This window comes from Perognathus longimembris, chromosome 1 (genome assembly GCF_023159225.1).
Source record: "Perognathus longimembris pacificus isolate PPM17 chromosome 1, ASM2315922v1, whole genome shotgun sequence".
Taxonomy (NCBI): domain Eukaryota; kingdom Metazoa; phylum Chordata; class Mammalia; order Rodentia; family Heteromyidae; genus Perognathus; species Perognathus longimembris.
Window position 1 is genome coordinate 41,542,383 of NC_063161.1, and position 13,800 is coordinate 41,556,182.

At 36.1% G+C, this 13,800-nt stretch overlaps 1 protein-coding gene across 4 annotated transcripts in view; it reads left to right on the plus strand.

Moving 5' to 3' along the window:
• Positions 1–13,800, plus strand: part of Tafa2 (TAFA chemokine like family member 2) — a 418,117-nt gene that overhangs the window by 251,869 nt on the left and 152,448 nt on the right. Inside the window, exon 1 of one of the 4 annotated variants that reach the window (XM_048360566.1) lies at positions 4,134–4,719. The exons of the other annotated variants lie outside the window; for them this stretch is intronic. The gene's annotated coding sequence lies outside the window, so the exon portion shown is untranslated. Of the gene's footprint in view, positions 1–4,133; positions 4,720–13,800 lie in introns of those variants that run through there. 4 annotated transcript variants of the gene reach the window in all.

Sequence of the window (13,800 nt, forward strand, 5' to 3'; positions counted from 1 at the left end):
GATGGTAGGTAGGTTGGTAGGAAAATATATCAATGTATATATAGAGTTGTGTATTTCCAGCCTTCTGCCTGGAATAAGTGCCTTGTGGATAAGTGAGCACTACTGTGTACTAAGAGTTGTAAGTAAACATGCACATGAACACCATGATTACTTAACTTAGGTTTTTTTTCTTTACATATATAAGTGGTGAGAAAAATATAGGGTTTGAAGATTGTGAGAGAGAATACCTACTGGCTAGAACTACAGTCATCAGAGGCATTTTGGTCAGGGATTGAGTAAATTGAAGATTTACTTTTTATTGAATTAATAAAACTATTTTCATATATATATGAATATTTTTCCATGCTTTTTGCACAGGATAAGACATTTTCTTTTGATTAAATTCTAATTTTATGCTTATTTGATTAGTACTTTTTTTTTCTGAGGGACCTTCATGGTCTTTAGTATATGGAGCAATGATCTATTTGATGATAATGATTTAATGTTGTTGTCAATTCTGTACTTTTATTTAGCACTTGTAGTATATATGTTCATTTACATTAAAAACAAAACAAACTATCCTCAAAGTTAATGAGATAATATCAGGAACAACTTAACTTTTGAGCAGTGAAGTTATTGATTTATTTTCTTTAATTTGGGTTATTAGTAAAGCTACTTATAATTCTCCAAATCAGAATCTTGATGCTAATAGCAATTTTGGGTTGCTGAACCATACAATTTCCACAGAACTGAAAATGTCTTACCCTTTTTTTGTGATATATTTTATGTAATTTATTAGTGGGCTGGCAATGTCTTGGACTTTTGACTAGTAATATAATGTTTTACTGTTATGAGAAGATAGAAAGCATTCCTTTAAAGATAGTTTTATTGTACTATAGCACTCTCATATACTGCTGAGTTAGGGACAATAATTCTTTGTGAATCTGAACAATGTTATTTAGGTACAATTCTACCATTAACCAATTCATGATGTGAAGTGAAGATCAAGAAGTTATAAATGATGTCTTGACTTTCCAGTGGTACAGAATGTACATTGCTTTCTGCCTCTTAGTAGTTATTCTTAATGACATCTAGCTGATATTGTATTAAAAAGTATCTCATCTGGGTACTGTTGTTTCCTGTAATCCTATTTACCTACGTGGCTTGTGGAGGCTTGTGACTTGAAGCCAGACTAGGAAGAGAAGTTCTTGACACTCTCTTCCAAATTACCAACAAAAAGCAGACTGGAGGTCTAGCTCAGGTGATAGAGTGTCATAGCGGTGAGCAAGTAAACTGAGTGAGAATACTAGGGCTCAAGCCCTAGTAGCACAAAAAAGAAAGAAGAAAGGAAGGAAGAAAGGAAAGAAGGAAGAAAGAGAGAGAAAGAAAGAAAGGTTCTTTGTTAGTGATTAAAATTCACAGTGTAATTTTGTACTTTCCATCGAACTGAAGAGTTGCAGCCAATGAAGATTTATTCAATGAAGCTTTCAGTACACTGGAAATGGGCAAAGGCAGCTATTAAGGAATATCATTCATTTAATGCCCAAGCCAGTAAATATAATTCTTGACATAGGAATTAAATGGGTCCAAATTTTCATTTCAACTAGTGTTGTGAATTCCTACCAGAAACCACCTAGCTCACAAATGAGAGTAACCTGTTTGAAAATTATAGAGCAAGATCATTCATTGCTTCTTAATTTTGTGTTAAGTGTATTTATTTTATCCTGGTTGAACATGCTGGTGACTTTCTTGTCTCTGTGATGAAATAGTGGAGAAGATAAGCATAAAGAGGGATTTCAAGGATTTCAATCCAGCAAGGCATGAGGGTGTGGCAGTGCAGAGCAGTGCACATCATGGCTTGAGGTAGACAAGAGTGAGTCAGGGGGGCAAGAGGAATAGAGACAGTCCTGGGATGAGATAGATCAGCTTTCCAGTGAATTCTCCAGTTGCCTATCACCTCTACTAGAGCCTGTGTTATAAAGTTTGCAGGACCTTCCAAAATAATATCAGTAGCTGTAGTTTGGGCTTTGAATACAAGAGCCTTTTGGGGGTGCCTTCATAGCTAAGCCTTAACTTACTCCCATTTTATCTGAGTAAAAAATTAGGACAGTGAACTACTTAAAATTAAAATCTTACTTTTTATAGTATTCATATTTATACAGTTCTGGTGAGACTAGGTGCTCAGTGTATATTTTATGAAGCAAATGTAATATGCTCAAGTGCAAAGGAGTAAAAATGTTTTGAACTTGTACCCCAAATTTCTCTATTTTTCTGCTTTGCCTCCTAAACAAATGAGTATTTTTTGGGGGGGGTTCCTACCAGAAAAAAGTCTTCTAATATTTCAATCAAAGCATCCAAACTTTGTGGGTTTTTTTTGTGCCAGTCTTGGGCTTAAGGGCACTGCCCCTGAGCTTCTTTTGCTCAAGATTAGCACTCTTACCACTTGAGCCACAATGCCACTTCCAGCTTTTTCTGTTTATGTGGTACTGAGGAATCAAACCCAGGGTTTCATGCATGCTAGGCAAGCACTATACCACTGAGCCACATTCCTAGTCCCAATATCCAAACCGTTTCAAATTGGAGATTGGCTTATCTTTTAACTAGCATGGTGGCTTCAAAGCCAGCACTTCTTGTATGTGTTCCTATTTTTAGAATGCCACCACTGGCTGCCAGAGTACTGATACTGATCCAACATGCAACATTTGATTTCTCTCAAATTAATAATGTAATGGATGCAGAAAGATACTTTGACTTTTCTGCTCACTTCTAACTTCTATGATGTGGTGTCATTCTTTTAGTGTCTCTACAGCATGGCTTTGAAGATACAGAAATCTTCAGCAATTTCAGATAATGGATTGCAAAAAGAATAGCAGGACTTGCCAAAGGCAGGCTTTTTTTCCCCCTCTCAAATTACTTGGACTATTGTTATTGCATTGTCTGCAAAGTCAGATCATTTAATGAGTGTAAATTACGGCTGACATTGTAGAGAAGATTTTGCTCTTTGATTTCCTCACAAGTAAAAATAAAAGTGAACCTTTTGACTTTGTGAGAGCAATTGTATTTTTGACTTACAGACAGTCATTGACATACAGCAAAACTGTGGATGTTTTAAATGACTATTTCTTGAAATCAAAGACTTGGGCACAAATCAAGCAATTCCTCCAAAATCATTAAACTTAACAAGAGAATAAAAAAGAATTGGGAGCCTTGTTTTATAGTGCTTACTAGGTATCAGGAAGAAGGGCTTTAAAATTTTATTTCTTAAATAAGTATTTATTTCGGAATAGGAATAATGAGTAGTGTAAAGGATATGATTGGATTCTGTCACTTTTGCAGAGGAGGTGATAGGAAGAAGGGTAGTGATCAACACTATGGAATTCTACTTATTCATTAGAAAGAATGATATTGTACCATTTGTAAGGAAATGGAAAGTCTTGGAAAAAGTTATATTAAGCAACGTAAGCCAGAGCAACATAGGTTGCTTGTTTTCTCTCATTTGTGATAGCTACAATGTGCCTATAAATTTATAAGTAAACATACTGGGCAGTGAGCAAGGGATTACAAATGAATTAACTGAAGTGTAATGGACTCTTGGAAAGCACTATGAATGTAATTCTTTGAAAAGACCAAGTCAAAGCCCCCTCAATTTAAGTACCAGGGAATGGGTACTTGCAAGAGGGGAGGATGGGGCCAAAGGGAGAGGGGTAGAAGAGTGAATGGGGGGAAATAGGGAGAATACAGGTGATAATTCACTGTATATACCACAGAATTAAGAAACACAAATCAAGGGATAGATCATGGCAGGGTTGGGGGGTGTCAAGATGTTGAAGTGGCAGCACAGATCAAGATGCATTGTACACAAAAACTGTTTTGTGAAATGGCAACAAATTCAATTTATAAACTAAAATTAAGGGAGAGGAGGGGTGTGTTGGAAGGGATGGGTGAGAATGTTGAAAGGAGTGACATTGGTTAAGATGCATTTCATTCACAAACTGCTTCAATGAATGGCACCTCCTTTGTACAACTACTTAGAGATAATAAAAATTGTTAGAAAATAGGAGAGGGAATTGGTGAACACATCACCATTAATGGACTAGTTTATGATAAGGAGTTGGGATTTTCATCTACGTATAGTACATGGGATGTATACCAGATAATTTTTAAGTGATGTTTTCATGAGATTTACAGGACAAGAAGAAAATGACAATTCTTTATATCACTAGGAGAATTAACTAATGTAAAATGTATACTATATCAAATTAATGTTCAAATAAACCCTGAACTAAAAAGGTTAAAACAAAAATAGTGTCGAGAAAGGATCTGATGGGAAGCCATTGTAATAGTGAAGGTCATATTTGGAAAAAATAGAGATGGAACATATTAGGTGGATTTAATGCATGTCTAAATTACTGTAGGTGGACCACAAGTGTTGTACATGGGGTGGGGTGAGAGAGATGGCTCACAAATAATAAATGAATATTTAGCTTGACTGGATGGTGATGTAATATGAAAGGGAAGCTAAGTTCATAGTTGAATTTTCAGGTCTGAACAGGAAAGTTGTAGAAACTGGATAACATTTTTATGAGTGCACAATGAAGGATTGTAGCCCTGCCCTAAGACTGGATTGGGTTCATCTGGGAACAAATTGTAGACAAAGGAAAAGATGCTAAAGTACTGTAATAACCATTATGAGATCCACTAGAAGAGCATCTACCAGCAAACTTGGAGAATCAGAGGCTGGTTAGGCAGTAGGAAAACCAACAATGTGAAGGTGTTTGGTGCCTTCTTCCTATGTGAGAGGAAAGAGCTTCAAAAAGAAGGAAATGCTTAAAAGTGCATTTGCTACAGAGATAATGACAGAGATGTTAATTCTGCATAAGAGATAGTTTATGTGCTACTTGAAATATGAGTATTAGTGGGATGCTATTTTTTATTTAATTTTATTGTCAAGGTGATGTGCAGAGGGGTTACAGTTACATATATAAGGTAATGAGTACATTTCTTGCTATTTTTGGCTTTGAATTGTATGGCCATGTATAGAAAGTGGTATGGTATTGACATCTTGTTTTAAAGGTATTAATTATTCACCTTTTAAATGCAAAGTTGTTACAGAGATAATATATTATCTTCAAATAGAGATAATTTGACTTCTTCCTTCTCTCTTTGTATAATTTTTTGTTGTTGACATTGTAGATCAAGGAGCTTGAACGCAGGGCCTGGGCATTGTGAACTGAACTCTTTCATTCAAGGTTAGCATTCTACAACTTTGAGCCACAGTACCACTACTGGTTTTATGGTGGCTAATTGGAGATAAGAGTCTCACAGACTTTTCCCGACATGACTTTGATCAATGGTCCTCAAATCTTATCCTCCTGAGTAGCTAGGATAACAGTTGTGAGCCATCAGGGCCCAGCTGTATGTGTTAAAAAATTATTTCTTTGCCTTATTGCTCTGACTAGTAATTTTAGCATCATGTGGAACTCTATATTGTCAATATCCCATTCTTGATGTTAGAGGATATTTGTTTCTCATCTTTTCCATTTAGGACAGCATTAGATATGTAAGTTTCTGATATATAACATTTACTATGTTGATATAATCCTAGTTTCCTCAAGACTTTTATGATGAAGTTATGTTGAATTATGTTTCAAAGGCTTTTTTTCTGCTTCTGTTGTGATAATCACATGACTTTTGGCCTTAATTCTGTTTATATGCTCTATTAACATAATTGATTTGTACACATTGAACTATTTTTGCATTCCTGATATGAGATAAACTTGACTTTTTAAATCAAGTTTCTGAGTTTGATTTGTGAGAATATTGTTGAGAATTTTTGTGCCTGTATTCCACAGATAAATTATAATTTTCTTTTTTGACAAATCTGTATCTGTTTTTAATTTTTAATGTTAATGCTCCATAACTAAGTCAATAGACTGTAATGAAAGAGTTTAATTGGTAGGTATTATGATCTGGAAGTCCTAGCTACTGCTATAGCTAGGTATATAAAGGTCATGAAACTGTTAGATGGAAGTTATAATACTATCCTAGTCATCTACTGTAAATAAACTTTAAGGCCCATGCAATCTAATTTCCATGGAAACAGTGACATAGAAATCAGTATATTTAACTGTCTCACCATCATGACTAACCTCATAGCAATTTAAAAATTTGTTTCCCAATGCTCTGTGAACTTCATAATTAATTTAACAAAGTATATGTATCACCAAAGGTATGATGAGTACAGTGCAGTTGATCTAACTTTAAATTCTATTGTGTCTTTTCTCACTTTATCTAAACAAAAATTAACACTCGGATATGGTGGTTCATGCTTGAGTTACCAGTCATTCAGGAACATTTGTCAGGAGGATCTTGAGTTTGAGGCCAATGAGTTTGAGGCCTCTACAAGTAAAATTAGTGAGACTCTGTCTCTAAAACAAAACACAAACATAAGGCCAGAGCACATAACTCAAGTGGTAGAGCACCTGTCTTACATGTATGGGTTTAATCCTTAATACTATCAGAAAAACTTATTCTTAAAGGTCAATATGTATGCGTTTTTTTCTAGATGACTTTTTAAGGTTTTTGCATTGTAATTACATTGTTTGTATAACTTTTCATCCTGTAGGAGTTTCTTGTATTTTCTAGCACAATTTTCAAATGATAATAAAATTAAGAATTTTTTTTCAGCTACCAAGTTGCAGTATAGAATTAAAATTTTAACCACAAATTTGAAAACCAGTCATTGTGATGCACAATTGTAATCAACACCAGTCTGGAGGCTGAAGCAGAAAAATCCAAAAGTCCAGGCCAGCTTGGGCTACATGACAAGAACTTTTAAAAACCTGAGCCAAATCAGCCAAACAAAACACCAACAACAAATATCAACAAATAAAAAGTAGCCCCAAAATATTTTTGAAGTGGTAAAATTTGGAAAGAAAAAGTTGTATATTAAGATAAATCTACTTAAATAAGTCTATTTAGAAAATCTATAAACACTATTGATAAAGGATATATATATATATATATATATATATATATATATATATATGACACATGCACTTATGTAGGCACGTATTCTTTTTTTTATTTTTTTTTTGGCCAATCCTAGGCAGTGAACTCAGGGCCTGAGCACTGTCCCTGGCTTCTTTTTTGCTCAAGGCTAGCACTCTGCCACTTGAGCCACAGCACCACTTCTGGCCATTTTCTGTATATGTGGTGCTGAGGAATCGAACTCAGGGCCTCATGTATACGAGGCAAGCACTCTTGCCACTAGGCCATATTCCCAGCCCCGGCACGTATTCTTAAATGTTTTAGAAAATGGTCAGTAACTCCTTAAAAGAGATACTAGCACTTAATAAAAGTTAGCTCAGAAAGTGGGCAATAATTACTGCAACTCTAAGTACATATGCTTGGCTAAGTTAATGCAGAAGCTTGTCAGGGTCTTGATGATGGGAATAGAGAAGTGATACAGGCTGCTTTCTTGAAAATGTATTTGTTGTTCAGGAACATATGTCTATCACTGAAAACCACAGGTTAGTAAAGAAGCAAACAAACATTGTAACGAAAATACTGATGACCAGTAGCTATTAGTGAAATGTAAATTAAGACCTAAAAAGGATAATATTTTGTACTTGCTAGAATGCCAAGAAAAAAAAAGCTTTATAAATCAAGTGTTGGTAATATATGGAGCAATGGAAATTTTTGCATGGCTCTTTCTAGGTATGTAAACTAGGACAAATACCTTGGGAAACAATTTAACATTATCTTGCAAAGTAAAATACATGCATTCTCTATGATGAATAACTAATTTCTCAGGTATAAATAAGAGAGAAAAATTCTATACATTTGAATCAGGAAACATGTATAACAGTATTTCTAGGCTGTATTGTTCACAATAACTCCAATCAGGAAGCAGCCCACATGTCTACTGACATAAGTTGGGTGAGCATACAACTGTGACAATGGAATAACAATGGAAAAGAACAATTCCGAGCATCCTTAAATGTAATGTCCAATGGGGGCAGAAAACTAATTTTCAGCAGTCAACACACAGTATGATACCATATCTTTATGGCTCAAGCCAAGCCAGCTGAGGTTAAGTGTACGTATTTGTATATATGGGCTAAAACTATTTTTAGAAGGAGAAAATTAACACGTAATTTCAAATGAACAGAAGCAGGAGGAGGGCTGGGAACTAGCAGTAAATAGCTTCAAAAGCAGTGGTCTTGTTTTTACTCTTCAACTAGTGGATTTAGCAGGTAGTTTTTCACATTAGTTTCCTGATTTTGCTTCCTCACAATACCTATGTTACCTTTTTATGCATTTCTGAAAGTATAGAAAAATAGTATTTCCTAAAATTAATTATTTGAATCACCTTGACTGACAAAATAGATAAGCTACTACATTCTCCATTTGCCATTTGTATCACAAATAACCTGTTAGCAGGCACAGGAAAGGAAAGATCACAGAGAGTACAGTTACATCTCTCTTTCAAAGATTAGTTTGTGAATTGTGGTCTTTTAGAAATCAGAATGTGAATCTTTAGCATTTGGATCGACACTGTGGCATGTTATTCTGTGCCTGCTGAGTCTTCTTCGCCTTCTTTCTTCATTCAAGTTTAGAAGTGCTGGCTAGAGAAGAATAAAAGAAATCAAATAAATCATCTGCCCAAAGGCTCACATGTAAGGTATAGGCAAATAGTGGTCAGGTATTGACTAAAACAAGCAGATTGAAATTCTGATAACCTAAGCCACACTAAGCATAGAAACTGGCAAGGGAAGAGCTTCAAGCATTTGAAGTGGCCGGGTCTTATCAGGAACAATAATGTGAATGTGAATCCGAGCACTTGTCAAAGACTGTGTATTTAACTGAAGAGATAATTGTAAGCTTGTCTATAGAATCCCTGGGCAGATGAAAAATGTGGAGTTTTGTAGGTTATTAAATATTTCATAACTTTTTTATATTCAGGGAAGTATAATATAATTAGATCTTGGCTTTTGACTGTCATTGTTCATTTTTCTTTCATTCCAGAATTTTATTAACTCTCATCCACACAGTCATTAGCTCTCCTGGTGCAATTTATACTTAGCTTTGGCTAGACTTAAGGATTTAAATAAATATTCACAAAAGAAAATAAATGAAAAGAAAAAAAGAGATTATTTCCTCATTATGAGTAAATGAGTACATATTTAAGTACCATACTGATCACCTACTCACTTTGGTGGTTGTATTTCTTTCTCCCCTCTCTTCATGTCTTCCTCCTTTGTTTCTATTTCCTCTCTCTTTTTCTCCCTCACTATTCTTTCTCCTCTCTCACTCTCTCAGATTGATGGATGCATAGATTTTGGTCTTATGCAATATTTGCTTAAAACTAGACTTTTTCTGAGTGAGAGATAGCTTCTACATAAAACCAAGCATTTGAGCAATTTGCACAATCTGTTCTCTAATATATTGCATTAGGACACTACATGACAAGGTTTATTTTATGTCCTTGTGAAAGACCTAAGTGACGCCATCTTAAAAATCTAAGCTTGCTCTCCCCTAAATCAGGAGGTTACACAGAAAGCCTGCACAAAACATTTTTTGAGAATTACTGCTGAATGTCTCAAATGGAGGATATTTGTGTTAGATATAAACAAAGATTAAAGTTTAACTTTAGGAATGCGGTTTAGCCCTCTGCTAATAAAGTTTAACTATAGCCCTCTGCTAACAGAGTTAACTATGGCCCTCTGCTAACAAAGTTAACTATAGATAAGATTAGCCTATTTCCTTCTGTTTGCTTAGTGTGATGTATTATTAATCAAACATATGTCTGACTGTGTGGAAGTTTTCCCAGATTGCTTAAGAGTTGTTTGCTTCATGATATAAAAAACTGCTAGATTTTGATTCAAGGCCTCTGAGAGTCATCAGCGGAGGTCCGAGCTAGCTTGCAATAAAGGCCTCTTTGCTGTTTACATCGGTCTTGGTCTCTGGTGGTCTTTTCAGGGGTCCTGAACTCGAGCAAAACACTTGTAGACTGCCTGGGTATGCCTACCTTCATGATGTGTTTTTTAATTTATTCAATAAATACTTACATTGGATATCTACTATATGTCAGTATATGATGGACTCATGGAATACAAAGACAAGAATAACAGAGTCTCAGCCTCCAAAACATTTGCTTTCTGATTTATGATTTAGAGGTATTAGTTGCCAAACAGTTTGAAAATCATGGAGGCTGGATGCAGTGGCGGATGTCTGTAATCCCAGCTATTTGGAAGGTGGAGTGGAGGATCACAGGCTGAAGCCAATTCAGATAAAATACTCTAGACCCTATCAGGAAAATAATGAAAGAAAAATGGCTGGGAGAAGAGCTTAGGTGGTGAAGTGCTTACTTTGTGAGTGTGAGTCCCTGAGTTCAAGTTCCAAGGCCATAGAAAAGAAGGAAAAGAAAAGGAGAAGAAATAAAAGAAAAAATTAAGCATAGAAGATTTTAAAAAAAAAAATTGGCCACTGAACTGTTCATTTCTTTACTTTGTTGTATTTGTGTTTGCCTTGGAACTTTAAATGCTAAGTATCAAGTTTTAAATGTGACCACAAGGGCCTCGAGTTAACTTTTTATCTTGTGAGTGTATGAATGGGTAGATTTGAAGAGAGAGAAAACCTTTGTGGAGGATAGGAGGATTTAGAAAGACTGCTTTAAAATTTTTTTTCCTATCTTCAGTTGTACAAAGGAGTTGCTATTCAAAAGCAGTATGTGAATACAATGCATCTTGATCTTTGTTGAAATGAGTGAGGTAGATCAAGACTGGGTTTTGAAAAGGGCATTATGGTATTTGTCACTGATTTACAGCTTTAAGAAGAGTGATAAGTTCCTGCAAATCCTAGCTATATCTTATTTTTCTCACCTTTTAAAAATAGTATATTTTTGACTCTTTTCACAAAGTGACTGGATTTCATGGTGTCCTCTCCTTATCTTCCATTTGTCCATCCATCTATCTATCCATTTTAATGGCTGCCTGTTAAGTACTAAACTCTTGTAAGGCACATAAATCCCTGGGTTCAGTGGAGCTTGGATTTTTTCCCCTGTTTCTGTATTCACATAATAAGACTATGATATACACTAGCTAAAAGACAGTGAAGGTGGAAAACTTAAATTGTAACTATGCCAACTATGCCTGTTTAATCTGGATAATGTTATTCTTATTCATATATCATAATAGAATATTCTTTCTGCATCCATATTTTATAAGTTCTAAAAGTAGTGTCTGTGTGAGTTCAAAATGCAGGATATGGGTAGGACAAATTACTTTCAAACATCAAAAAGAATACATATTTGTATTAGCTATGAACTTAGAGTTGAAAATAAAGGGAAACATGTACAAAAGGCTTACTTTTTAATAACAGAGGAAATTTTATTTGTCAGGCTACCATCCTTCGTTAATAAGAACACAAAGCATTGTGGACCAAAAAGTAATGTTCATTTATCCGTATGATCAGACCTTAGAGCAACTGATGACTTCATTATACCTAGAAACATGTTCAAAAGATATTTATCTATTTTTTAAAAATAATTTTTACTGTGTCTCTTTGCTTTTCACCCAATACAGCAGTGCAATTTTGCTGCTGAATTCCTTTCATGGATATATCACTGAATACCTGATTTTTATTTTGGAGTGAATCCAATGCTAATATCCAAATTGATGCCACATATGCAAAACATTTGTTTTCATTTGGCATTAGCAAAACTTTTGCATTTAACAATGTATACCATAGTGGCATTGTTATGGGAATACTATTTAGGAATACCTGATTTCCACATAAAAGAATCTCACTTTTAGTGTTATAACAGTTTAGGAGCCATTTCATGATTTATATCTTTATGAGAAAATGGAGAACCAGGGCACATTAACAAAAACGTGAGCCTTTTTTCTTAAACAATTAACTAACATTCATGTTGCTACTAAATTATCTCAGAACAACATAATTGTATTGTCTCTACTTATTTATATGAGTATATAAGAGCTGGGCAGTTTTTTCAAGCTAAAACATAGTAACAAGTTTTTGATTATAAGTAGGTTTTCTTTTTAGGGGGGAACTGAACGTTGGGAACTGAATATAGGGTCTTGGCTTGCTAGGCAGCCACTCAGCCAAGAACGCTCACTTGGGCCATGTGCACAGCCCTTTTTGCTTCAGTTTATTCCCAGGTACTATCTCCTACTATTTTTGCCCAGACTGGCCATAAACCTTACCTTCAGGATCTGCATTTTATTCTCTCTCTTTTGTTCTGATATTTTTCCCTCTCATTTCTGAATTACTTAGCCTTCTCTCTTTCTCTGTCTCCCGCTCTTCCTCCCTCTCTTTCTTTCTCATTCTCATCAACACACTTACACATCCTTCTGTGTCCCCTACTCTATGTCCACCCAAAGCTGTCACCTCACAGCTTCTCTTCATTCATTGTTAAGCTTATTGGAGGAGGTTTCTATAGTCACTTCCTTCAACTCTTCATGTCTTATCCACTCAGATAGGCCATCTGCTCCTCTTACTTCACTGTGGCTGCTGTTTCCCAGGTCACCATCAGAGCTTTCATGTTGTTAAGGGTAATAATCACTTGTTTGAGCTCATCATATGCAACCACTAAGCAGTAGTCAAAACTTTGGACTCAGTGGAGTGTTTCCTTCTGTGGATACACTTTTCCTGTCAGTGCCTCTGATATCCTTCAGATTAGCTCCCCTCAAGTCTCTGGCTTATTCTCCTTCCACTGCACACTGCTAAAGTTGGAAGTCTCTCAGAAAACCCAAGGGTTTTCTCAATCGGTGATTTCACACTTAAATTCACGTTGTTATAGCGTGTTAGAAAATAAAAACAGACGGGGGCGCCACGCGCCGACCTCGGGAAGATCTCTACGCCAAGAAACTCTGGAATGCTTGTAGGCAGTGACCTTGACACCACAGACATCACAACCAATCTTGCCCCTAGACGCCACCTGCCATCCCACCGAGGATGGTTGTTCCAACAGATTTAAAAACAATGACAAAAACCCAAAACACAACACAAGACTTCTCAGATTCTACGTGTTTTATAAGCGGGCCATAGAACCCACCCAGGATCAAGACAATGGCAGCCACCAAAGGAAGGGGCGATGCTTCTGCAAAGTGACAACTATCTCCCCTCCCGCCGCAGGGCACCGTAACTGGCAGCCAGGCCGTGGGAAAGACCACTGGCCAGGAAGGCTATTGCACGGCCCGGAGGGGCAGGGAGGGGTTGCTGCCCACGCGGGGTGGCCCTGACTCGGGGGACCCGCAGTCCAACCGCGGCCCAGGCCTTCTGTCCGACAGTCACGCCACCTCGGGGCTGGTCACCCTGGGGAGGGACGGCACCACGGACCTCACTTTTCATTTCCTCTGTTTAAATTGGGCGGAGGCCGCCGGTGCCCTGAGCAACTCAATGCAAATGTAGGCAAACTGTTTTGCTACATTAGCCTGTTCTTGTTATGGACCAAATTTTAACAAGGAACTCAAGGAAACTTTGTACCTGCCGCATTTATGCTTTCATGTAAAAGGGTTTGGGGGAGGGGTGTCTTTTTACTTGCCACTGTTTCTGTCCGGTTTTAAAAACAAATTACAGTTTTGTATGGATTTTTTAAAAATGTACATTTTGAAAAAAAAAATTAAATATTTTCTCAAATATCTGAATAAAAGGCATAGAATTATCCATTTTTAAAAAAGAAAATAAAAAGAGTTCTCAATTAACTTCAGATTTCGAATTTATTTTTAGTATAAATATGTGCCATGTTTTATAAGCACACACATTTTTTCTCATGAAGTATTATAGACACACTTA